Source organism: Etheostoma spectabile, chromosome 14, assembly GCF_008692095.1.
Source record: "Etheostoma spectabile isolate EspeVRDwgs_2016 chromosome 14, UIUC_Espe_1.0, whole genome shotgun sequence".
Classification (NCBI taxonomy): domain Eukaryota; kingdom Metazoa; phylum Chordata; class Actinopteri; order Perciformes; family Percidae; genus Etheostoma; species Etheostoma spectabile.
The window spans coordinates 22,454,944-22,478,840 of NC_045746.1; the positions used below are offsets into that span (position 1 = coordinate 22,454,944).

Genomic DNA, 23,897 nt, shown 5'->3' on the forward strand with positions numbered 1-23,897 from the left:
GAAGAAAAAAACATCTGGTTGGCACATCTCCATGACTCATTAGAAACTTGTTTAACCAATTTTCTGGAATGTAATTTGGTAGTGATCATAGGTTTAATATAAAAAAGAAAACAACACATTGTTCAGCTAGTGCTTTTTTTGCCACAGAATGCAGCAGAACATGAAAAATGTGAAATTTGTGAACAGTAAAACTGTTAAGCGTGAGAAAGCATGTGTTCATTATTCAACAGTTTATGTGTAGCTGTTCTTTTTCCCTTATAATTAGTACCAAATTACATAGTTCTTTCAAGGAACGTTCCAAGGAAATTATACAAAAAATAATTAGGGAATTACGTCCTCGTGAAAACAGCATTAAATCGCAGGAGTGTGTATTAGTATTAGTTCAGTAGGTCACATTTTTGTATCACTAACCAGTAAATGGACAACATGGGTCTAAAATGACCCGTTTGTATTCTCAGTGGAATTTCAGAAGAACCTTTCATTTTCTTTACATATTTGTAATACGGAACATATTTTATTGCCGACCACTTTGGCTTACCATATGTAAAAGAAATCCTTGTTACATGGCTTAATGTACTGTATTGTTAAGCTGTTAACCTGTTGTAGAGCTATGGTGTTATAAATGTGAGAGTGAGTATAAGGCCACATTGAATGTCAGGAGATTTATGTTTTGTTGAGTTTTTTTGCGGTTTTATGACAAGTGGACCGCTCTCGAGCCCGTTCTTAAACCTTTCTACCACCGATGTGTTTCCCTTTAGATGTATACCCTCCTGTTTTTACCTCTTATGAGTTTCTCCTAATTTCAGAAATTGATTTTGTTTGACAGAACAGAGTTTTTGTCGGTGTAGTTCTCTACATTGTTCAAAAAGTCAACAGCCCCATGTGCCAGGACTATAGTGACAAGTTCATTGTTATCTAGCATTGGGGCATCAAAAAGGGCACTTCTGGATTGTTTTTTCTTTTAAGATTGTGGCACTGCACTACATTCATGTATTCATGAATGAACTCATAAGTCCATACGTTTAGAGTATTAATTGTAAAGGTTAGTCATAGTGAGATATTGCTACAGTTGTATTTCCTCACTGCAAAAAAGGGCTGTCTAAAAACAAGATAAAAAGACTAAATCGGAGGGAAAAGGTACTCAGAACAACCGGAATTATCTGTCAATGCAGCAAGATAATTTCACTTGATTTGATTTAAGATTATAGTGTAAAGTTGAACACTTAAAATACAAAATTCACCCTCAAAACAAGATTAATTATCACACTTCTAAATCTAAGTTTTTTTTTATCTTGGTAAGAACCAAATTATTTGCAGTGCTGTGATGAATGCAAAAACATTCTCTTTGTGATTCACCGCTTTTTGCTGCTTTCTGTCTATAGTCACTCTTTAACTCGCTCGACTATACACCATGCTCATCGTTGAACCGCCGTCCAAACCGCTGCCATGACGACCAGTTGACAGTTTCTAACATAGAGACAAAATGGATTAATTCAATTAAATTTTGTTTATGGTATCAAATCATAACGAGTTATCTCAAGACACTTTACAGAGTAAGTCTAGACCACACTCCCACACAAGTCCCAACAATATCCGCAATATGTATCAATTAATATTAGAAATGTGAATTAAAAGTTTAAGTATGTTGGGCAATATTAATTGGCCCCTATTTTGTAGAACCAAAACTATGGACAGTTGGTGGAATGTAACACTGTTCTTCACATATCTGGCATACCAAAAATCCGATGTGGCCCCAGCCTGGCCCCTCCATTTGAAACGGTCTAGAACCGCCACTGGTCTAATCAGACACCATAAAGGAAAACACCTGTGCGGGTGTAGAAGGCTATTACAACAACATTACTTGAATTTGTTATATGAACCATAAACAGCTCCATAATCCCTCCAAACCACCTTCTATACACACCTGACATCAAATACAGCCACACTGTTCATAGGTGAAGGCACTATATCAATGCACTTACATGCTGGTTTTATTTCACAGTCCCAGTGCCACTAGTTTCACATTCAAGTATCTTTTTTATATAATGTTGAATCGTTCTGTAACATTCAATGTAGGTGGGTGGAAAGCAGGTCTCAGTTTAAGGCCCTAGACAGGTTTAAGCCCACCCTGCTGAGTTCAAACACGTACTTCTGTATTGGGTGAATTGATGCGTCATAAGATATCAAGATATACTTATCTATATCATCGATATCTGTCAGGAAGTATTGACTTTCACATTCAAACATCTTTGCTGCGAGCATCAATTTCAAATTATAGTGACAGACAGCTGCAAATTGGGAGTTATACTGAAACAAGCTGAGCGAGAAAGAGAATACAGCAATCAAAGTAAAACATATTGCTCCTATCTCCTCCCTCTGCCAAATACAGGGTGTATCCTATGGTTAACACAGATAAATGCAGTGGCCGTTCAGAGGGTAAAGAGCGGACTATTAACTACTGAGTGCTCCTTGAACTGATGATTGATGAACCCAGGGGTTTTCACTATTAAGCGCCGATGAGGGGATTTAGGCCCATTCAGGCCCCCCGGTGGAGGCATGTGACACTGATTGCCTGATTTCTACTGTAAGACGTGACAGCAGATCTGTCTTGCTGAGGTTTTTGCATTTTGCAGGTTGCCCCTTGGATCAATACTTGGAAAATAAGGTTTCACTGCTAATCATTTTGAATTGAATTGCCTCAAAGCGCGTCTCTCAACTCCATGGAGACATACAGAAAAGAGAATATGATAGGATCCTTGAGTTTCAGATTAAAGCAGAAAAAAGTCCTATTTGCGCAGGATTAGTATTACCAGGGGACCTCATGGGATTTACAAATTACCCTCACGCCTGTGTTTCGTGCGGCACATTTGCACAGGATAAGCAAAGTCTGTATTTACTCACATTTACTGACTTCATGTGTTGTCTGAAATGTCTTTTTTTGGACCCTCAGGACTACCTTAGTTAACCACTTACCTCTTGATAGAGCAATAAAAAATGCACAACATTTCAGTGGTGAAAACTAAAGTAAAACATCTTTAGTTTGTGTTGGCTAAAACTAACAACCATTACATAATGTGACCAACTGATAAACATCTTCATTAAAATACTAAAATCAGACCAAAATCAATTTCCAAAAAAAAGCATGAGGAATTCAGCAACCAAGTTTGGGATTTCACAGGTACAAATTAATGAATAAACAGTTAAAGAGTAACTACTACTTTTTTCAACCTGAACCCTATTTCCCTATGTTTTTGGGTCTAAGTGACACAACAGTCTTTGACATTGGTCCAGTATTAGGCGAGATTGATGCAGTCTGCATCGGCAAAACAAGCTACAACGAAAGTTAATAAGGCAATTGTCCAGCTTGTATTTTACTTCACAAAAGTGCTGGTTTTGCCACTGACAGGCTTAGATGAATATTTTAAGTGTCTGACAACATTAATTGAAAGGATCCCTTCAGATATTGACCTTTGAAACCTCATTAGACCTTTTGTTTAACCAGAAACGGCTCTAAATCCGCTAGCAACAAACCCACCAGACTCCATTCAAAAAAACAATACTTTTTACATGTATAGAGCTAATGCTTTCACATGTAAATCGGTAAACTAAGTGTTGATTTCAACTAACACTAGAGTTGTGATGGTTGGAAAAGTGGAAAGACAACCCAAAACGGCTTTTCATAGTTTTATTTTGTGTCTGTCGACTTTTAATGATGTGTATTTTATGATGATAAAACTTTTGTTTATTTACATGGAGTCTGGTCAGGGTGAGGATTATGCTGCAATGAATGTATGATAATGTGCCTGCTTATGAAGAGAATTTGGTAAAGTCCCTATTCTCACAGTGCGTTCAATAGAATTGATTCAAAAATGGAGATAAAATCAGAGCGCTTGAGGTTGCACTTCACACCGTGCTCGTTGAGCGTCTGTCTAAAACACTGCCTTTACGACCAGTAAATTTATAAAAAGCACTTCGGTATTGCAAAAGCGATGGAGTCTTAGAATAACTTCTCCAGCGGCAGCCACCTTTCTTGTAAACAAATTCAACCGAACATCTCTTTGGGGACGTTTCGGCTGGCATCCAGGCTAGGTGACGTCCCTTACGTTCTAAAACCAAACTCTGCAACCTGACCAGCTGAGTCACAGGCGCCACCATCAGCTGGCTTGCGTTTAGCTGAGACGGGGCAGCTTAGACCTCTGAAACTTTTCTCTGCAACGTTTTAAAATGGTCTTGTCTCATCGCAAATATTTGGTCTGAACTGGGCTGTAACCAGCAGTGGAAGGCCATTCCAGATTCTTTACTTTACTCTTCTAGTCAGCAAGTAAGAAAAGAAGTGGATTAGAAGTTTGACATCAATTTGGAATTCCCTTGGGCAAAATCCCCACAAATGGATTGAGGTGATGCTTTTGCAATGGTTTGCAAAGTTCTTTTTGTCTTATTTTTGCAGATTTTGCAGCCACACAACCAACACAATCCTTTTGTGAATTTGCCTGTCTCAGTACAATTACTGTGGTTAGGTACAACAGGAACAGATTAACTCACTAGGGGGTGAATGAACACTTTGCCCCCGGGTTCCATTGAGTGCCTAATATATTTGGTGGGAATACATAGGCCACTTATAAGGCCGTACCATTTCAGTTTTAATTGGTCTTAATTGGTGCATATTACTATACAAGTTTGTTATTAATCAGATTATTCCAAAATAATTGCTGCAATCGTAATGGACTCTGAGATACTTGATTACTCGGCAGTTGCTTTCTTCCTACAACAGCTGAGCACTGTAGTTTTAGCTAACGTTAAGCAAAAAAAGGTATATATTGCATTTGTAGTGGAATATTTGAAATGACGTCTGATAATCAACCTGAATTGCCTGTCAGTAGTGAAGGACATATCCCTCCAGCCACCATCATTGTATATCATGGAGGATGCAGTAATGGTTGCTACGAGTCAATTCAACATTTTTCCCAACGATTGAAGAAGCATACCATTATTCATTTGTTATATCTGTAAGTTGACTTCCAACAATCTGTACAGCTGTGTCAATCTTATCCACACATTAACATTATTGTGTACTTTCTTCCTACAATGGATGTATCTGGCTAGCCCGCTGTAGGAGGTGGTTGACCCTAATCTAATACTACCCACAAACTCTGATTGGTTAATGCATTCTCTTATCACCGGAAAGCACATGTCTGTAACCATGTGCACTACAGTGGTACTGTGTGTGTGTGTGTGTGTGTGTGTGTGTGTGTGTGTGTGTGTGTGTGTGTGTGTGTGTGTGTGTGTGTGTGTGTGTGTGTTAATAATAACAAAGGAACATGTTACCATGTCCAAAAGTGTGGCTCATTTACATACATCAGGCTTGGGCACACACACACACACACACACACACACACACATTCACACACACACATACACACATTTATTCTTGATTGCACGTTGGACAATAAGAAAAACAGAATATTGCCTGCCTTTACCAACACGTGATGTTTTAAAGCCAATAAAACTAGCTATTAAGATGTTGGTCATCCACAATAAACTATCTGAGATTTTTTTTCCGTTTCACAGAGGCAGTTTTAGTCCATTGAGTCCATTCAGCAAATGAAACACTGATGCAATTACTATACTACAATACCTATATTGTATTTTGCATAATAGTCTATGTGAATTAAAACAGTGTTAAACCATTTTAGAACTAGAGTGTCTTTATTCCAACTAATTGCAGTAATGCCATCCGACTGCCAGTGAGCATAAAGTGTGCAGTCTATTGCTGTTTATCTGTACTTATTGTTTGTCTTGTCCAGTGGGTGGGCTCTATGTGGTGCATACAGACATGTTTATCTTTGCAGTTCTCAGGCATCATCCAACACGTTTTTGGGCCGAGGGCCAGTGGGTTTGCTGGACTCTGGTGCTGCCAGCTGTAGTGCGCACACCTGAGGGAACGGTGCATCTGGTAAACATGGCCGACACTGCTGCCAGCTCAGGCCTCGCAGATACCTGACTACCGGCCAGAGAGCCAGTTGGATGCCCTCAGGCGAGGAAGACTGCTGGGCAAGGCAAGCAGCATGGTGTTTGTACTATTCAGTCAAGACATGAATTCCTTACTGAACACTGCACATGGTGCAGAGCACTTTCTGAATGTCTTAACCGATGTCAAAAGTTGTATATAATCTTTAGTGTTTGTTGCTCTAATGAAATCCTTGTTGTTACATTCAAGACTGAAGTCATAGAAATAAGTCAAAGTTTGCATCAAAATGAATAAACCTTTTTTAGTACATATCAATTGACAAATACTTGAATACATACAGCTGAAAAGACGGAAACTAAAAATACCTAATTACACGCATCATTGGCATCTTTGTTTGGGTCAAGGAATTGAGACACACCTTGTGAAATGGATTAAAGGACCACTGCACTAATTTCACATGTCAGTTTATGTTAATCTCACATTGACAGACCTTGCACAACCCTGCATTCCAGAATAGGAGGAAAAAAAACAGACTCTAGTATGTTTCCATTTCTTAAAACCAAACACAATGGTCTTGGACGTCTCTCAGCGCTGTTTTGGTGGAACATGTGTACGCTCAAAAGTTGTTTTTGTCGCGGAACAGAGAACTCAGACTGTAGTCTAGCTAGCTGTCGGAGATCTAAGGAGCAGTTAACCATAGTTCTTATTAATTAACTGGAGTTTAGAATGCCAACATTAAAAAAACGAAAATGAGAGACAACTAGCGGAAAGTCTGGCGGCACTGGAACTATCCTGGTAAAAGGAATGCCGTCGTTATAGACTAGTCTGCTTGTTATATGGACTACTAATCAGCCAGTGAAAACTGTGGCTTTTGTGGCTCTAGATCATATTTGTCCAGTCTGAAAAAATAACCCTAATTACAACAAACTCATTTTTATATGAGGACCTGTGTTAAAAACAGTTTGGGGAGTTTCAAAGACGTGGACATTGAGGACAAGCAATGTTTGATCAGGCAGGAGGGTTTAATGAAAATATGCTGCTGAGAGTTAAAGCATCAAGCCAAACCCATACTACGGACTTAAAGTCTTATAAAATAAAGAAAATATATTCGTGAAGTTGCATTATAAATTACTATTTGAGGATATTAACATGTCTTTAACAATCTGGTTTGTGAATTGTAATTGAAGAGAGCTCTTCTTGTGTTTCTATTGGTGATCATCAGTACAAAAGTTTCAAATATAGAAGCACAACCTGGTGCTAGGCTGTAGTGGTGACTGCAGTGCTTAAAGCTGACCAGTATTCACTTGAGTACAGGAATTCACTCATGCACTTACTGATAAGTCTTGATATATGCATAGTATGCTGCTGCAGTACAAACCAATTGGTCCACCAAACATGCCCAGAGAGAAGGAGAAATGTGCTGCTGTTCTGCTGATGTAACATGTGACTGAGTCTTGCCAGGCAGCTTCTGGGGAAAACTGGGTCCTGCTCTCACCGCTGTAATCCTGAACTGGTAGGTGGTCTGCTGTCCTGAAGCTAAAGCAGCAGGTAGGGTCAGTCTAAGGCTAACCACGCTGGGACAAGGGTAGTTTATGACAACAGTTTGAGTTTCTCAAAATCAATCAAGTGCAATTGAATGAACCATTAGTTTAACGAGGTACACATGAAAAAATCATGACGTCCCGTTTTTCAGATTTGTTGTTTCCTCCATCAGCTCTGACTGCTGCCTCAGCCATGGTATCTGTAAAAGTCAAGCTGCAGGCTACAGGTAAGCTAACGTTACCCCTGTGTCTTTAGCTGCAGGCTACTAGCTGGTAAGCTATACTGTGTGTTGTTGTTTTCTTTTTTGGACATTCTCAAGTAGTAGAGAGAAAACAATACTGTGGGAATCGCTGATCCTGCTCTAAAATCCGATCAAAAGCTCATCTTTAACAATTTAAAATTTAAAATCCAAATCTTTACACCCCTAATTAGTGTGTAATGTCAGCTGTAGCATAGCGAGGCTATTTTGCAGCGGCACCGTGGCTCCGTCTGGGGCCTAGCACCGCACATGACGATTGTGATTGGTGTAAAGAAATTCCAATAAACCAGAGCATGCAAGCAAGCCAGACCCTTGTCCGCAGCGCTGTGAAGGAAGGTCTGGCATATAGAGACTACATTGCATCAAATACTGCAGTGCTTCATAATACAGCACTAATGACCCTAGTGGAAACTAGGAAAATAACATGTATATGTATTTGCCCCATAGGGCAAGTATGAGAAAATTGATCAATCAAAGAAATTGTTAAATATACAATTATACCGTCAGAGCTCTAGATGGAAAACGTGATACAGTCGAAGGCATGAATGTATGCTGCAATGGCTGTTGGGATATTGGGTCTAACCGTCTGTATTTTGGCTACACAGTTTATTATAAACTTGTGACATATAAGAGATGAGACAGAACTTCCAAAATGCCAGAATAAAAACTCCCACTCTTGCCAAATTGTATGCCATGTGCATTAAAGGTCCCATGACATGGTGCTCTTTGGATGCTTTTATATAGATCTTAGTGGTCCCCTAAAACTGTATCTGAATATTAAAAACTCACAAAATGAAATTTTACTGCCATGTGATCTTTAACAAAGCCAAAAAGATCAAACTAAAAACCTAGAAATGTGTACAAAAGTTAACATTTAACACTTTTTCCCACTTTCTTTCACTTGTTTGCCATGACAGAAAGCAGGGAGGAAAGAATACATCATAGGGTAACAGCCTTTCACAAATTGTGAATGCTTAATAATCCTAATGTAAGTTTTTTATCAAACACTTAGCTAACGGTAACATCCACAGCGTCCTTGCACACACTGCAGCCCTCCTTTTTTTGTTGCCTGCACTTTGTTGCCCTGTTATAAAACAAGTATACAAGCAGTTTGAGTTGTGTGGAGCTGATAGTCTAAAATAGCTTTGTAGGAACTCTTTTGGCAATGGCTTGGATGTAAAGGACATTTATTAACATCAAAAAGTTACGCACTAAAGCTTCAAGGAAACTAAATAAATTAATGACCAGACGACGCAACTTTGTTTCATAGTTCCTTATGAAATGAACATTAAGTCAAATCTGGAGTCTTTAAGTCTAGTAGCCCTGAAGCATTACGTTTTACCTGAGGTTTGCAGAAATGAGATTCATCTTTTTGTCTGACAGTGAAGAGTTTCATCAAGAAACCATAAAGTCTGAAACAGGCTTATTCATCAGCATAATTGTGGCCATCCATCGGCATTTTGTGAACCAACAAATATACATATTTTTTCCAGACGTAATGTAGTTCTGGGAAAATGGTCAGTTTACCATTAGCAAGGATAAATGCACCTAAATAACTCATGTGTAAATCCAAGACATTCTCACTCCCATCTCGTAACATACGGACCCTTGGTCAGGTGCCTTTGTTGTTGTTATTGACACGTGTTATATGACGCTAAAGGAGACGACCAGTTTTGTAGGATGCACAACAGTATTTATATTGAACTGTGTGGAAATGAATGTAACTTTCACTACATTCTTTTCAGCATCTAAAAGTAAGAGAAAACAAATGTTTCTTTCTACAAGTGAACTCTCGACAAGCTTTACACAACGTGTCATTTAGGTGAATACATCCTTGATAACCACAAACTGATAGGCATGTGTTTCTTTATGAGTTAAGTCCTCAGAGTCATAAAGCACACGTGTGTATCACGTACACAAGTCATTTTGCAAATTGTATCAGTACTGACTAAGTGTTGGAAAGAAGGCAGTGGCTTGTTTTACTTAACTCGGATAACGTGAGGGCTGGGTATCGTTCAAAATGTTCCAGTACTGAGACCAATACCGGGACTGTGATAACGGTTCCAATATAATATTCTATACCAATTTTACATCCATCCATCTTTGTCTGCTTATCCGGTATCGGGTCGCGGGGGGAGCAGCTTCTGCAGGAGACCCCAAACTTCCCTTTCACGAGCCCCATTAACCAGCTCTGACTGGGGGCTGCCGAGGCGTTCCCAGGCCAGGTTGGAGATATAATCCCTCTACCTAGTCCTGGGTCCTCCCGAGGCCTCCTCCCAGCTGGATGGGCCTGGAACACCTCCCTAGGGAGGTACCCAGGAGACATCCTTACCAGGTATCGAAAAAATGTTAATTGAATTTGGAACTGAACAACTAATCACAGGCTGGAGTCGCCCTTCAGAAGCTGACAAACTAGCCTACACTGCAAGCTTAACTTCCTACAGAGCAGGAGACGTACAAATACAAGATCAGTGACACAGGATTTGTCAGCTTTGTTGTAATTTGCCCCAGTGGGAAGGTGCGGCAATAAAAAATTTAAATAAATTAAACTTAAAAAGGTCTATAGGCCCAAATACATTTCCCCATCAGTCCCCATAACCCGGACTAGGGGGCCGGCTCAGGGAAACAGCAAGGGGCCCACACAAAGCAAGACATGATCCCTCACTGGCTTCCCAGCTACCAACAGTGTTGGGAGTAACACGTTACAAAAGTAACGCAATTACAGTAATGTAAAATGTCTTTTTGTTGTAAGGTAGTCATATAACGCATTACTAATTAAATTTCTGTAATATTGTACCCGTTACAATCTCAGTAATGCAAGTGACAACGCATTTTAACACAACGTTTAGTGTTTGTTTTTTTTAAGATTATTTTTTGTGCATTTTAGGCCTTTATTTGGATAAGACAGTTTAGACTTGAAAGGGGAGAGAAGAGGGGGAATGACAAGCAGCAAACCTCTATGGGCACCCATACCAGCTAACCAGGTGCCTATGTTTTCTTTCTTTTTGAAGAATTCACCAGCACCGCAAAATATTTCTTAAAGAGGAGACTTTATTGATCCGGTGGTGAAATTCACAAGCTACCTACCTGATATCTGGGAATCATGACCGGAAATGATGGAGGAGACTGCACACATGACGAGTCCAATAAATTTAGATGAAACACAGCTTTATTCAATTATTGAACAAGAAAGATAACCATGGGTACACACACACACACACACACACACACACACACACATCTGTACCCAAAGTGTCTCTCTGAACATCAGTATAACTCCTCTTTTATGCTTTTCTTCTCATCCTCACACATGTCAGTTTATGTATTTCGGTGAAACAGTGTTACCTTCAAACAACTCCTTATTTGTAAGACACTTCTAATAGATAGACACATTACGATCTATTCTCAACTGTGGGATCGGGTTACCTCAAACTAAGCCTTCTGTGGAAGATCCTTAGAATAGATGAAAAACAGTTGAAAACCAACATGCTTAAATATTCCACCTATCACTACCAAGTCAAACTTCCACTGTTACTTTGGTGAAAGTAACTCAAAAGTAATGCGAAAATAGAGTGAAGCATTACAATTCAGAGACAGTAATATTGTAATATAACATAGTACTCTCAAATGACAGTAACTAGTAATCTTTAATGTATTACATTTTGGAAGTAACTGACCCAACACTGCCTGCCAACATCAAACCGCCAAGTAAAAGGTTTTCTGTGACAGCACTAACCAATAACTCAAAGATACCGTTAAATCCAGCTCAAGTCCTATCTTTATAGAACTCGTAACGCCTTATTTGGATCCTCGAAAAATCATGCACGCTGATTTACCCTGGGGTGCCTTAAACTGTGCTCTTTTTTTGGAAGAAATCCTGGAGGTTCTTTCATTTGTTCTTGTAATTAACTTGTCGCTTTTTGCTGAACACGCGGGTATTATTGATGTGGCTGTGTTATTGCCAACAGCTGAAGACTGGGACAATAAATCAAACCCCAACACTTGCATTGTGATCCATGTAGTATTGTGATAAGGTAATATGCACCTCAGTAACTGGGGAGGGAAATGGCCTGAGAGATTGTATTAATTCATACTGAACACACTGTAGTGGCTAGCACCAACTGATAACCCAGGAACCTACAAGCAGTAACCATATATAACCATATACCATCCCAGGCTGAGGTTTCTAGAGAATGAGGAGCGCTGGCACTAGGCATGAGATTCTTTTTTGTTTTTAAGATTCTTTTTTGGGGGCATTTCTGACTTTAATGTAGTCTGGCTCTCAGACCAAGCTCAATCTTTTAAGATTGAACATTAGTCTGGGGAGTATGCTCTGTATTTTCTACAGCTGGTGATTAACGGGTATAGTTCAAATGATTATGTACGCAGTTGGATAGATAATTGGATAGGCTTTTACCAAAGCTGGTTGGTAGTAAGGCAAACACATCCTTCTTTTGTAGGAATTGTTCCAGTGCAAGTTTCTGTTCCGTTTTCACAGAAAACTTGCCTTTGAAATCTTTTAAAACAGGAGCGGCGGCGGCATCAATGGGTTGCCGCGCGTTGGTTGGCTGCCATTTTGAATGTATACAAAAAACTGCTTGCCGTCGCTTCTGGATCGTCATCGTGTTAATAGTCATAGTGCGCCAGGTGGACGAGCCAGTTTGGTCCCAGCAGATTTGTAACAGAAGCACAACAGAAATATGTACAGGTTTCTAGCCTTGAGCTGCAGGGCAAAATCAAATCTGCCCAATAAGGCAGAAGACAAAAAAATCTCAGATGAGATGAGCTTGAGATTCTCCGTCTCCTTTGAAAATGTCCAATCATCGTGCTTATGCCGAGGGAGCTGCAAAGCAGGGCCTGGATAAAATGCTGGTCGAAGAATGAAGGCCTGAGCACAATGTGGTGTGTGTGAAAGAAGCCCTATGAAAGCTCCACAGAATGAGAAACTGAAAGGGAGAAAAAGAAAGGGAAGGAAATTTGAGGATGTTAGCTTCACAATAGAGGAAGAGCAGGACTGAGGAGGACTGACCCTGAACATACGGACAATTAACCTTCGCTTCAGCAGAGTGTAAGCTAAAACTCAAAGGCTGTGCACTGAGAAGTGAAGCTACTAGAAAGGCCTCTAATGATGTTCATGTTACCATGGACGTGTTTTCTAAGGTATTGCAATTCCTACTTTGGGATTTAAACAGTAATCATTAGCTATGTTTCCATCCACACGTTTTTGTCCAAATTAAGTGATATCAAATGAAAAATGCCTTCTGGAAAAAGTAAAATTCTATGGAATTTCATGACTATTGACTCAAAAGAAAATACATTCAGTCTCCCCGGATTTTATCTTGATCGATATATGGCTTATACGATAAACGCTGATGGAAACGTTATTTGCCGAATAAATAATGAATTGCGATTAAGTTTGAGGTCATTTTATGGTTGCAACCCGCCATATAACACGTCTCTGTCTGAACACATGGCGGGTGTCAACAAAGACAGATGGAAGTGGACGGACGAGGAGACGTGAATGGAAGGCACTCAAACAGCAAGACATGTCTCAGAAAAGAGTTGTCTCACAGCGGTGCCGGAGGGAAAATAAAAGCCAAATTGCATCTGCATCATCATGTGTTGATAGCGTTGTTGTTTTCTTAATATAGCTTGATATGTCGCTATCAGCTGGAACATTAGCACTACTACATCTTGTGCAATATTGATCATTTGTTGGTAGACGGCACAATTCATTTAGTCTAGAAAAACTTTCCCAAAAGTATGCTTGAATGTTGTATGATTCAGTGAGAAAATGTGAAATGGAAACACCTTAAAATGTCTCAAATCAATTTGATATACCAATTTGATGCAAAACAGCATGTGACGTCATTACTCACAGGTTTTTATTCGCTTTAAAACCGTTGGATGGAAACACACTTTCACCAGCTTTATTCGCGTGACTTTTTTTACCGAACTTCAGATAATTTGATTGACAAGTGGATGGAAACTTAGCTATTAACTCTGCTACAGTTTCTGTTGTTTCAGCTGGTGGTTAATACATGCCAAAGTCAAACACCCTTTCATTTAACAATCAAAATCCATACAATTCTTTTTAAGAGCAAGTGATGAAATTGCTCTTCCAACATGTTTTATCTCAAAGCCAGATGCAGTGTTTAAATTCAAATATGTTTGTGAGTACACTTACATGTAGTACATATGTACACTATGTACTCACTTGTGCAGTACATATAGAGTAGTGTTTCAATCTCCCCTGGTCTCTTCTTTTTAACAGTGAATTGCAATTGCATTACCACCACGAAATACAAACAAATATTTCAGCTTGCAGTATAGAGGTACTTAAAATAAAAATGTATACATTTTTATAGTTATGTGTTTGCCATTTCAATCATAACTGCTGCATCTTCCTCGCAAGTCTGAAAATATGTTTGTGGTCCCCTAGCTTCCGCTCCGTAGCAAACGTTTTGTCTGTCTATTTGCCCAGCATGGTCTTCACATGGGACTTGGCTTGGTATGATCATATAGCTTGTACACAACACATAGTACAAAACACATATCTTTCTTCCTATTTATTTATATGTTTGTTTATATGAGATACAAATACATTTTTTAGATTATTTTTTGGGGCTCTTATAGCCTTCAATTTACAGGACAGCTTGAGGACAGGAAAGGGGAGAGAGAGAGAGAGAGAGAGAGAGAGAGAGAGAGAGAGAGAGAGAGAGAGAGAAAGAGAGAGAGAAAGAGAGAGAGAGAGAGAGCAGGGACGACATGCAGCAAAGGGCCGCAGGTCTAAGGTTGCCCTGCAATGCAAACACATGTTTTATAATGTGATGCACTGCAATTCAGTATTCAATTTTCGAATTTATTGACTATTTGACCATTCAAATTAAATACCCAAAGGAGGACTGCATAAAAGTCCTTGTGCTTAAAATGTTCCAACTCATTTTGTTTTTTTCAATAACTCCTTCTAATATGTATTTAAACTGGCCACCAACAGCTCACATTTCCCTCACACAACCTACCACATTTTTTGTTGTTGTCTGGTGTTAAAAGCAGTGACAGGGACTACTGTCCTAAAGCTTAGCGAGGCTTCAGCGAATGCAGCAGAGGCAATGAAGGATAACGAGTGCCAGTCAACATTATGAATATTTTCCCCTTCTCTTTGTCTGACGGGAAGCAAGTTGACATGTCATAGTAGGAAAAGCACAGGTGTATTTTAAATCAATAATGATGGCTGCATTCAGCTGAGGAGAGGCCCTGGTATTGTGCATGCTGACTCACTGAAATAGCTCACTGGGACACTTGATGGAATTGAGCCGTCGATAAGGTTATCAATTTCAGCTGTGCCTGTCCTACTTTTGACAAGTCAAAAATGTCTGCTGTGAAAAAGGTCCATTATTGGATTTGCAGTGGAGAAAGGCTACTACGTGCTGTTACAATGAGCAATATACAGCAGACTGGGACCACAATCAATTGATACTATAACCAATTGACTGCACACGTACAGTAGTGTGTTCACTCAAAGAAATGGATTTAGTGTTAAGTTACTTTTTAAACTTCTACAGAGATTTCTACCATTATAGGATATGGGTGCATGTTTTGCTCACTGCAGATGAAATTTCAACTTGTGGACACGTTTTCAGGGTGGAAATGATTTCATTGAATTGCTTTAAGTGTTGTACAGTATGTTATGAGTAGAAGGGCGGGGGGGGGGGGGGCACAGTGAGAAAACTCAGAGTTGCTGGGAATGATTATCTTTTTCTGTCAAATTTTACACCAGATTTAGTTCAGATCTGTGGTTGTGTATCCATGTCGTTCTCTAAATCTTGTATTGCTTTTCCAATGCTTTACTTAAAGGTCCCATATTGTGAAAAGTAAGATGTCCATGTGTTTCTTATTATATTGCAGGTTGAGGGGCTAGTATTATTGTATTGTATTGTTTATGTTATTGTGAAAGTATCAAATCTTCCATTCCACAGAGAAAGAGACACAGCTGAGCCATCAGGACGTGTGTACTGTAAGACTGTGATGTCACAACTACACTACACTAGATAGAAAGTGCTGCTACTGTGCCGTTACAGTCATTCACCGACTGCAATGACGGTGCAGAGACTCACAAAGCACAGCTACAAAAGATCTGGAAACGCTGACCAATCAGAGCAGACTGGGCTTTTTAAGGTGTGGGGCTTCAAACAGAGGAAGAAGAAAAAGGTATATTAAGAGGATGATCAAAATAAAATGTTAAATATTAAAGCATGTAAATATGTTCTGGTAGAAACACAAAATACAGGAATTAACAAAAAAAGGAGCATGATATGGGATCTGTTTACACCCCTAGTCTATTGTGTATGGTGCTAGTTAGTACTGCTCAATAGAGAAGTGCCATCGCACGCTATAAAGTAAACTGAATAAAAGTGCCACACAAGTCATTTCCAGGTGTCCAGAGTATGATTGTGCAGTGTTCACATTTCAAAGTAGTGTTGTACAGCTCGGAACATTGAAGGAAGTAGCAAAATAGGACTGTGCATAATACAGAACTATTCTTGGGCGTGTTGCCCAAATGAATTCCACATGTGGGAAAGGCTTTTGTGGTTAACACAGATTAAAAACTGTCCTCTGATGTGTGTTCTGCTCAGCTCCATTGAGCAGCACATTCAGACATGACCAAAGCATTCTGAGGCTTTTTCCAGTCCCTGTGTCCACATTTCAAAGTGTTCCTCAAAGAGAATAAACCATGAAACATGGCCAATGACCGCCATCAACACCCACACCACATAATATGAGATAAACCATTGGTGCCTGGCGCCACGCTGCTGATGCATCATTAGAGCACACTTTCTTGCTCGATTTGCATGCAAATGTGCAGCCTGTGTGCGCATTTCAGTCTTGTATGCTTTGGCATCTATTTCTTATTTTTCAAGCAAGTTTAGTAATTTAGTTCATATGCATATTAACTCCCAAATTAAATCAATGATGATTTCTAAAAATAAAATAAGGCTGATATATTCAGAGTACCAAACATCTAAAGGAGAGTTTTTCAACAGGGTTTTTTGAAAGTTTCTCATTTCAAAGATTAAAATAAGTCCAAAAATATATACTGTATATATTTTTAAGATAATTTTCTGGGATTTTCTGCCTTTATTTGATAGGGCTGGTAGATGAGTATGAGGGCAGACATGCAGGAAATCATCACAAGTCGGGTTCGAACCCTGGACTTCTGCGTCAAGGCATAAACCTCTTAGTGTGTGTGTGCCTGCTCTACCACTGACCCAACCTGGTCACATGAATGCAAAATTTTTCATAGCAAAGAAAAATTGGTCTCTTTACACATTGACTGTCTTTTCATAGCGCTTTTCTAGACTTAAGCATTTACTGTTCACACACTGTGGCCGAGGCTGCCATACAAGGTGCCACCTGCTCATCAGATAAACACTCACACACATTTACACTCCAATGACGCAGCATCGGAGGAAACTCGGGGTTCAGTGTCTTGCCCAAGGACACTTCAACATGGGACTGCAAGGCCAGGGATCGAACCACCAACCTTCCCTTCGGTAGGCAATTTTAAAAACTAAGTGAACCACAGCCATCCCACATACAACACATTCTCACTCCCATTGTGTAACACAGACACTGGGTCTTGGTCAGTTGCCTTTGGCATTGTTATTGACACTAAAATTTATTTTAGCATCTTATATAAATGCTAAAATAAATGCTTTATCTAAACGAGCTTGGTCAGGATTGGCGTCACTTTTAACTCGGGATGTCACCAGAACCGATACTACGACACCTTTGGCTTCTAAAATGACAAAACACAGACAATGCCCTTTTTATTAGCCAGGACCCTTTCAGGATCACTTTAATGGCTGTGTCTCAGTAGTTTTTGCAAGTGGCTAACCAACTCGGTTACTCTAGCTATATAATTCAATGTGAGTACACAAATGTTGAAATGACACAAAGTGCCTGTCCCTTGTAGCTGTAATAAATTAGCCTGAAGCTTAGAGTGCTTAGATACCTGGGGAAATTAGCCAACTCTGCGTCCTTTTGGTCTCTGAGCTAACTCCATCTTTCAAATATATCTCCAATGTGTCTAGTTGTTGCACTATGACCATTAATTGCACTTGTTTATGTTATTCGATGCTCTATTGTACATAGATTAGATTAGATTAGATTATACTTTATTTATCCCACGACGGGGAAATTCTGTCGTTACACAGTAGAGCATCGCAGCACAGCAAAAAACAGAAAAAAAACAAACAATAACACACAAACAAGTAAGCACGAAAGAAATACAAGCAAGAATACAGCAAGAAATACAGGCAAGAAATAGACAATGAAATTTTGGTAGACTGAGTAAGTAAAATGCCGTCAAACAAAAGGAATTTTAAAGTGCTTGTTCCATGATAAGAGACAATATTGCGGTAAGTGACGTTAAAAATTAAGTTAAGTTGAATGTGTAATTAGAGCAGAAGCAAGAGTCGGTAGCTAATTTAAATTATATAACCTGAGACCATAATATTGAAAAGTAAGTACTTGTAATAAAATAATATAATCCCAATATTAAAGATAACAAAAGTGTGTGATGTAGATGGGAGAAAAACAGGAACAGAAACTACAACCCTATCAGGTAGAGCATGTGTTGTAGAGTCTGACAGCGGCCGGGATGAAGGACCTGCGTACCTCTCCTTACACCGTGGGTGTATCAGTCGCTGCTGAAGGAGCTGCTCAGGGACCCACAGTGTCATGTAGGGGAGAGGTGTTGTCCATGATGATGTCAGCTTGGCTAACATCCTCCTCTCCCCTACTTCCTCTATGGGGTCCAGAGGACAGTCCAGGACAAGCTCGCTCTCCGGATCAGTCTATTGAGTCTGCTCCTGTCCCGGTCCGGCTGCCCCCCTCCACAGACAACAGCGTAGAGGATGGCCGAGGCCACCACAGAGTCATAGAAGGTCCTGAGGAGAGTCCTACACACTCCAAAGGACATGTTTTGTATGTCTTGTTATGACATTTTGATGTTTTTCAAATACAATCGTGACACGTCTACTTTTAACAAAGTTATGTTAAGGAAAAGATTGTGGGTGGGCTTATAAAAAGGTACGTTACCATGACACGCTGGACAAGAACAGGTCACCCCGGTCTCTCTCGGAATTTCAGGCTTTCATACTACTTGCTACCGTTGTTTCTCTTAATTCTACTTCATTTTACTGCAATTACGGAGCTGTATCTCCAGCCAGTGAAATCAATACAGACGCTTAGGTGACATCCCTAGATGACAGTGTGGACATCACTTCACCTTAATTGTGCTGGACTGAACAAAGCATACAATTTACTTTCTATTCTAAGAGCCTTGCAAATAATGGGATAAGATAAGTCAAGTTTTCCCTGTAGGGAAACAGGAACGCCCATGGGGTGAATTGCCATCCGATTAGCATTGATGTGTTTAAGACACTCATCAAAATCCTTCCATTGGATTAAAAATATTGTGTTTAGTCAGTCAGAATTTTGGTCTGATAATTGTGTAATAGGAAATGTAAAGAGGTCATAAAGTTTAATAGGAATCGTCCGCAATGGAAAAAAACTCTTTGGCCCTCATTTATGAAACTTGCGTATCACCGTATGGGCCCATTAGGCTGTGGGACCATAGAGCTGTGGGACCATTGGGCTGTGGGGCCATCTGGCTGTGGGACCATTGGGCTGTGGGAACATAGGGCTGTGGGACCATAGGGCTGTGGGACTATGCTGCTGTGACAAGGGCTGTGGGAACATAGGGCTGTGGGGACCTAGGTGCTGTGGGAACATAGGGCTGTGGGACCATAGTGGGCTGTGGGACCATAGAGCTGTGGGAACACTAGGGCTGGTGGAACTAGGGCTGTGGGACCATGACGCTGTGGAAACTTAGTTGTGGGACCATAGGGCTGTGACCATAGTGCTGGTGGGACCATAGGGCTGTGGGACCATAGGGCTGGTGGGACCATAGGGCTGTGGAACACTGGGACTGTGGGACCATAGGGCTGGTTGGACCATGTTTGTGACCCATAGGCCAGCTGGGACCATAGAGCTGTGGGACCATAGGGCTGTGGGAACATAGGGCTGTGGGAATATTGGGCGGACTTTGTGAAAATGATGGATCCATATAAACATGGATCTGGTTCATAAAAATACTCCAATGATGTTACAATACAAATGTTATGTGGACTTTTTTTACATGATCTTATTTACAACTTTTACAGTCTATGTGATAACTTGTTGTATGGGGTTTAATAAAATAAACTGTATAAAATAAGTTGGGCTTATTTTTAGAACACTGGGACAAACTATACAACCATGTAGGTTTTTTACTTCAACCCTCTAATACATGTTTTCCAAATGGGGGTACCCCTAGGTGTACTTTGGAGCACTGCAAGGGGTACGTGAGATTTTCGTAAAATATGTTTTGGTAATTTAAAAATATCAGTCATGCATAATTCCCTGAAACTATACAATACTAGTAAATTAAATAAGGAATGGATTTTAAATATTTGAAGTAGCATTTAAATGTTTTTCAGTTCCAAAGTTCCAGAGTTTTTTTCCCAAAAAATGCTTTGCACTGGTCAGGTGGGACTTGGCACAGAGAATATTTCACAAGGGTACATTATTGAAAAAGGTTTGAGAACCACTGCTCTAATACGACCCATAGGAGTGTTTCATGAATTAGCGCCCCTAGTGGTGCCCAGAAATGGGGCCCACAGTACGGGTTTCTGTCCTAATATTTAAACCAGAGAATGTAATGGTCGCAGTTTCAACAAACAACCTATGGGGCCGTTTTTTAATCGGAGGCCAGTCTAATAAATGTAATGAAGCTTGGCATAAGTTCAGCCAGGAAGACTATCTTATGTTATTCACTGGATTTCAATCACCTTGCTATCCCTCTCCTCCTGCTTCACTTATCAGCTGATAAGGGGGTGTTAGTCTTTTACGTAAACCAACACGGTTTGGCCACAATCTGTATCAGCCAATAACGTTCTTGCTGTCAATTTTTAAATTTTTTAAATGTTTGTGTGTGTGTGTGTGTGTGTGTGTGTGTGTGTGTGTGTGTGTGTGTGTGTGTGTGTGTGGCTGTAACACCCCCACCCCGGAAAATTATGCTCATGAATGTAATTCTTTGCTACCCACCTCGGCCTACATGTACACAATGAACATTTAAAATAACAATGTAATGTCTAGGATTTATGAAAAATACAAAAATAAAATCATTCTTGGTCCACATTAAATCTATAAATTCTAGTAGAATTTACTCTCATTGTTTTTGAGTTATCAAGCAGAGTTGCAATTATTGCTGGTGATAATTCAGAAGCTAATATGTCCCGAGGTACCATAAATCAAAGCCGGCTTTATTTTGTCAGCACGCAGATGGCCCAAATACACAGCTCACCTCAATTAAGACCTGAGGAGGGGAGCTAAAATGGAAAAGTGTTTGGAGAGGAAAAAGGGCACCTGTTCGCCTGTCATATCCACAGCTCTTCTGATCAGCGGCTCGGAGCTTCCCCCTGAGCTGTTTCAATGCTGAATTAATGATGGCAAACAAAGCCAAAGTCTCCTCACAGCCCCTTTGTGAGTTCATTCTCTTTCCACTTTGGTCCCTCTCAACTAATCTTCAGTGTCACACTTAATGAGATTTTCAGTTTGTAAAGTAAGTGGAGCAATAATTCCCCCAGCACACGCTGCCGTCCCCGTTCCCACCATTGCCTCCGATGCTTTTAAGCAACCACTTTTAAGCACCTTCTGTCGGTTCCTCCTCTCAGTAAAAAGATGCATTATGAAGGATTATTACTTATACAAATCACATGGAATTATTCACGCTGCAAAAACGCAGCGGAAAGTACAGTATGCGTGTAATGTGTGGTGTTATTTGCATCATTATTCATAATGAGCGGTTTCTGCAGCTTCTTCAGTCCCGAGGATAAAACAAACAATGAGTCATGAAACATCATGGAAATGAGATAAAAATGCATATTAACATTTGTTGAATGACACACAAATGAATTGTTAATTATGTTGCCATCTGCAAATGATGTTTTATTTTGTGTAATTAGTGTTTGATTAGTGTGATATTACGTATAATCTCTCAGGCTACTCGGAGGATCTAATAGAGAGCAGTACATTAGCATTTTGACTTCTGTGCATAGACGTGTTAACTCTTACTAGCGCCTGTTGTTTCCATCTCGCTGTCATTAAATGGTGTTTTCTGTCTAATTGTTAACCTCGGACAATCAGCTTTTTCTGCAGTTAACTCAGACTTATGGCTTTTTTCCATCACATGGCACCTGCTCGACTCACCTCAACTCTACTCGCCTTTTTTGGTTTTCCATTATCATAAAAAGTCCCCGGTACCTACCAACAGGTACTTTTATTAGTATTACCTCCGTTGAGGTTCCAAGCGAGCTGAGGCAATACCAAAAGGTGACGTGAAAACCTGCAGACTGCTGATTGGTCGGCGAGAATCGTCACTAATCAGCCAGCAATCTATTTTTTGCTGCCTCCAGCTTCTTTTGAAATAAAATTTGTCTTCTGGCAAACCGCTACATGCTGAGAATTAAAAACAACACACTTTCAATGTTCTGTGTGTGTGTCGCATTAGGTCACGGCAGTGTCCTGTGGCAACGCTATGACAACCAGCCACGTTCGTCTCACGAATGAGGTGGTACTAAATCTGCAATGGAAAATGGCGGACAGGGCACGAAGGCCGAGCAGAGCTGATACCATGTAATGGAAAAACAGCATGAGCCACTTCCGGGAGTGCTCCGTTGCCGACGGAAAGAAAGAAAAAGATTTCACTAATTTAGGCCAGTGGTCTGTTGCCTTGGGCTTCCTTTGTGTTGGCGTTCTAACCTCCGGTAGATTTCTGAGGACAATGGTTAACTGCTCCTCAGATTTTTGCAGGGTAAATCCAGACAGTTTTCTGTTGAACGACTAAAACAACTTATGAACATACACACGTTCCACCAGAACAAGTTCCTTCCCGACTATTTTGCAGAGGCTCTGTAGCTTGGTCCGGCACTCAGCCGCCGCCATTGACGATTGTGATTGGTGTAAAAAAATGCCGATAAACCAGAGCACGTTTTCGGTTGGACGACTAAAACAACTTTTGAATGTACACATGTTCAACCAAAACCATCTTCGTTCTGCTTTGGTTTATTAGCATTTCTTTAACCCAATCACAATTGTCTCGAACAGTGCAAGGCAATGGACGGAGCCACGGAGCCTCTGCAAAACAGTCTCCAGAAGTACCTCGTTTTGTTGTGTTATTTAAAAGTAGTTTTAGTCGTGCAACATAAAACTCAGTTTGGACAGATAGTCTATTTAGCTGTCTGGATTTACCCTGCAGAGATTTGAGGAGCAGTTAACCATAGTCCTCAGAAATCCATTGGAAGTTAGAATTACAACAAAAAAAGATGGACATCAGGCAGAATTTCCAGGTAACCAAGCAATCCCGAAAGTTGAACATTGTGGATCTAGACAAACTCAGACAACGTCACTCTTTTCAACTGTTTGCCACTGGTCTCAGGCATTTCAACTAGTCCAGTTAAGGTTACAGGAGAAAGCAATAAAACCAAAACTTACATTTATATTTAGTGCACAAAGTGACATCTCTCTGAGGTGTGTCTTTTCCAGGGAGCCATTGTTTGTCAAGCATCCTTATTTCAGACTTCATTTGTTTCTTGTGGCAATCACCAGACAAATACAAAAGTGACAAAGACACTCCAACATAATAGATACTGAAGAAAAATAAGTATACCCTCCAAACATACAATCAAGCTATTTCCCATTATGTTTGTTAAAAAAATACTGTGCTAACGTGAAGAATAGCTAGGTATGGTATAAAGAATTCAGAGACATGTATATTTAAACAAAGTAGTTTCAACCAGTGTTGGGCAAGTTACTTTTAAAAAGTAATTAGTCACAATTACTAGTTACTTCTTCCAAAAAGTAACTAAATTAGATACTCAGTTACAAATCATAAAAGTAACTAGTTACTTCAGAAAGTAGATAATGTGTTTAACTTGTTAAATGCTCAAAATGTGACCCTACTACCACCCACCTCCCTTTAACGGAACATAAAATACATGTGCATGTTCAATTATTTATGAT

General features: G+C 39.9%; 1 protein-coding gene and 1 long non-coding RNA gene across 2 annotated transcripts in view; one reads left to right on the forward strand and one right to left on the reverse strand.

Annotated features, from left to right (window-relative positions):
- nxph1 (neurexophilin 1) overlaps nt 1-23,897 on the reverse strand; it is a 109,111-nt gene that overhangs the window by 2,057 nt on the left and 83,157 nt on the right. The gene's annotated exons all lie outside the window — the stretch shown is intronic.
- Nucleotides 712-23,897, forward strand: part of LOC116701562 (uncharacterized) — a 25,742-nt gene continuing 2,556 nt past the window's right edge. Inside the window, exons 1-3 of the long non-coding RNA XR_004334949.1 lie at nt 712-817; nt 4,639-4,647; nt 16,371-16,380. This is a non-coding gene — a long non-coding RNA (uncharacterized LOC116701562). The remainder of the gene's footprint in view (nt 818-4,638; nt 4,648-16,370; nt 16,381-23,897) is intronic.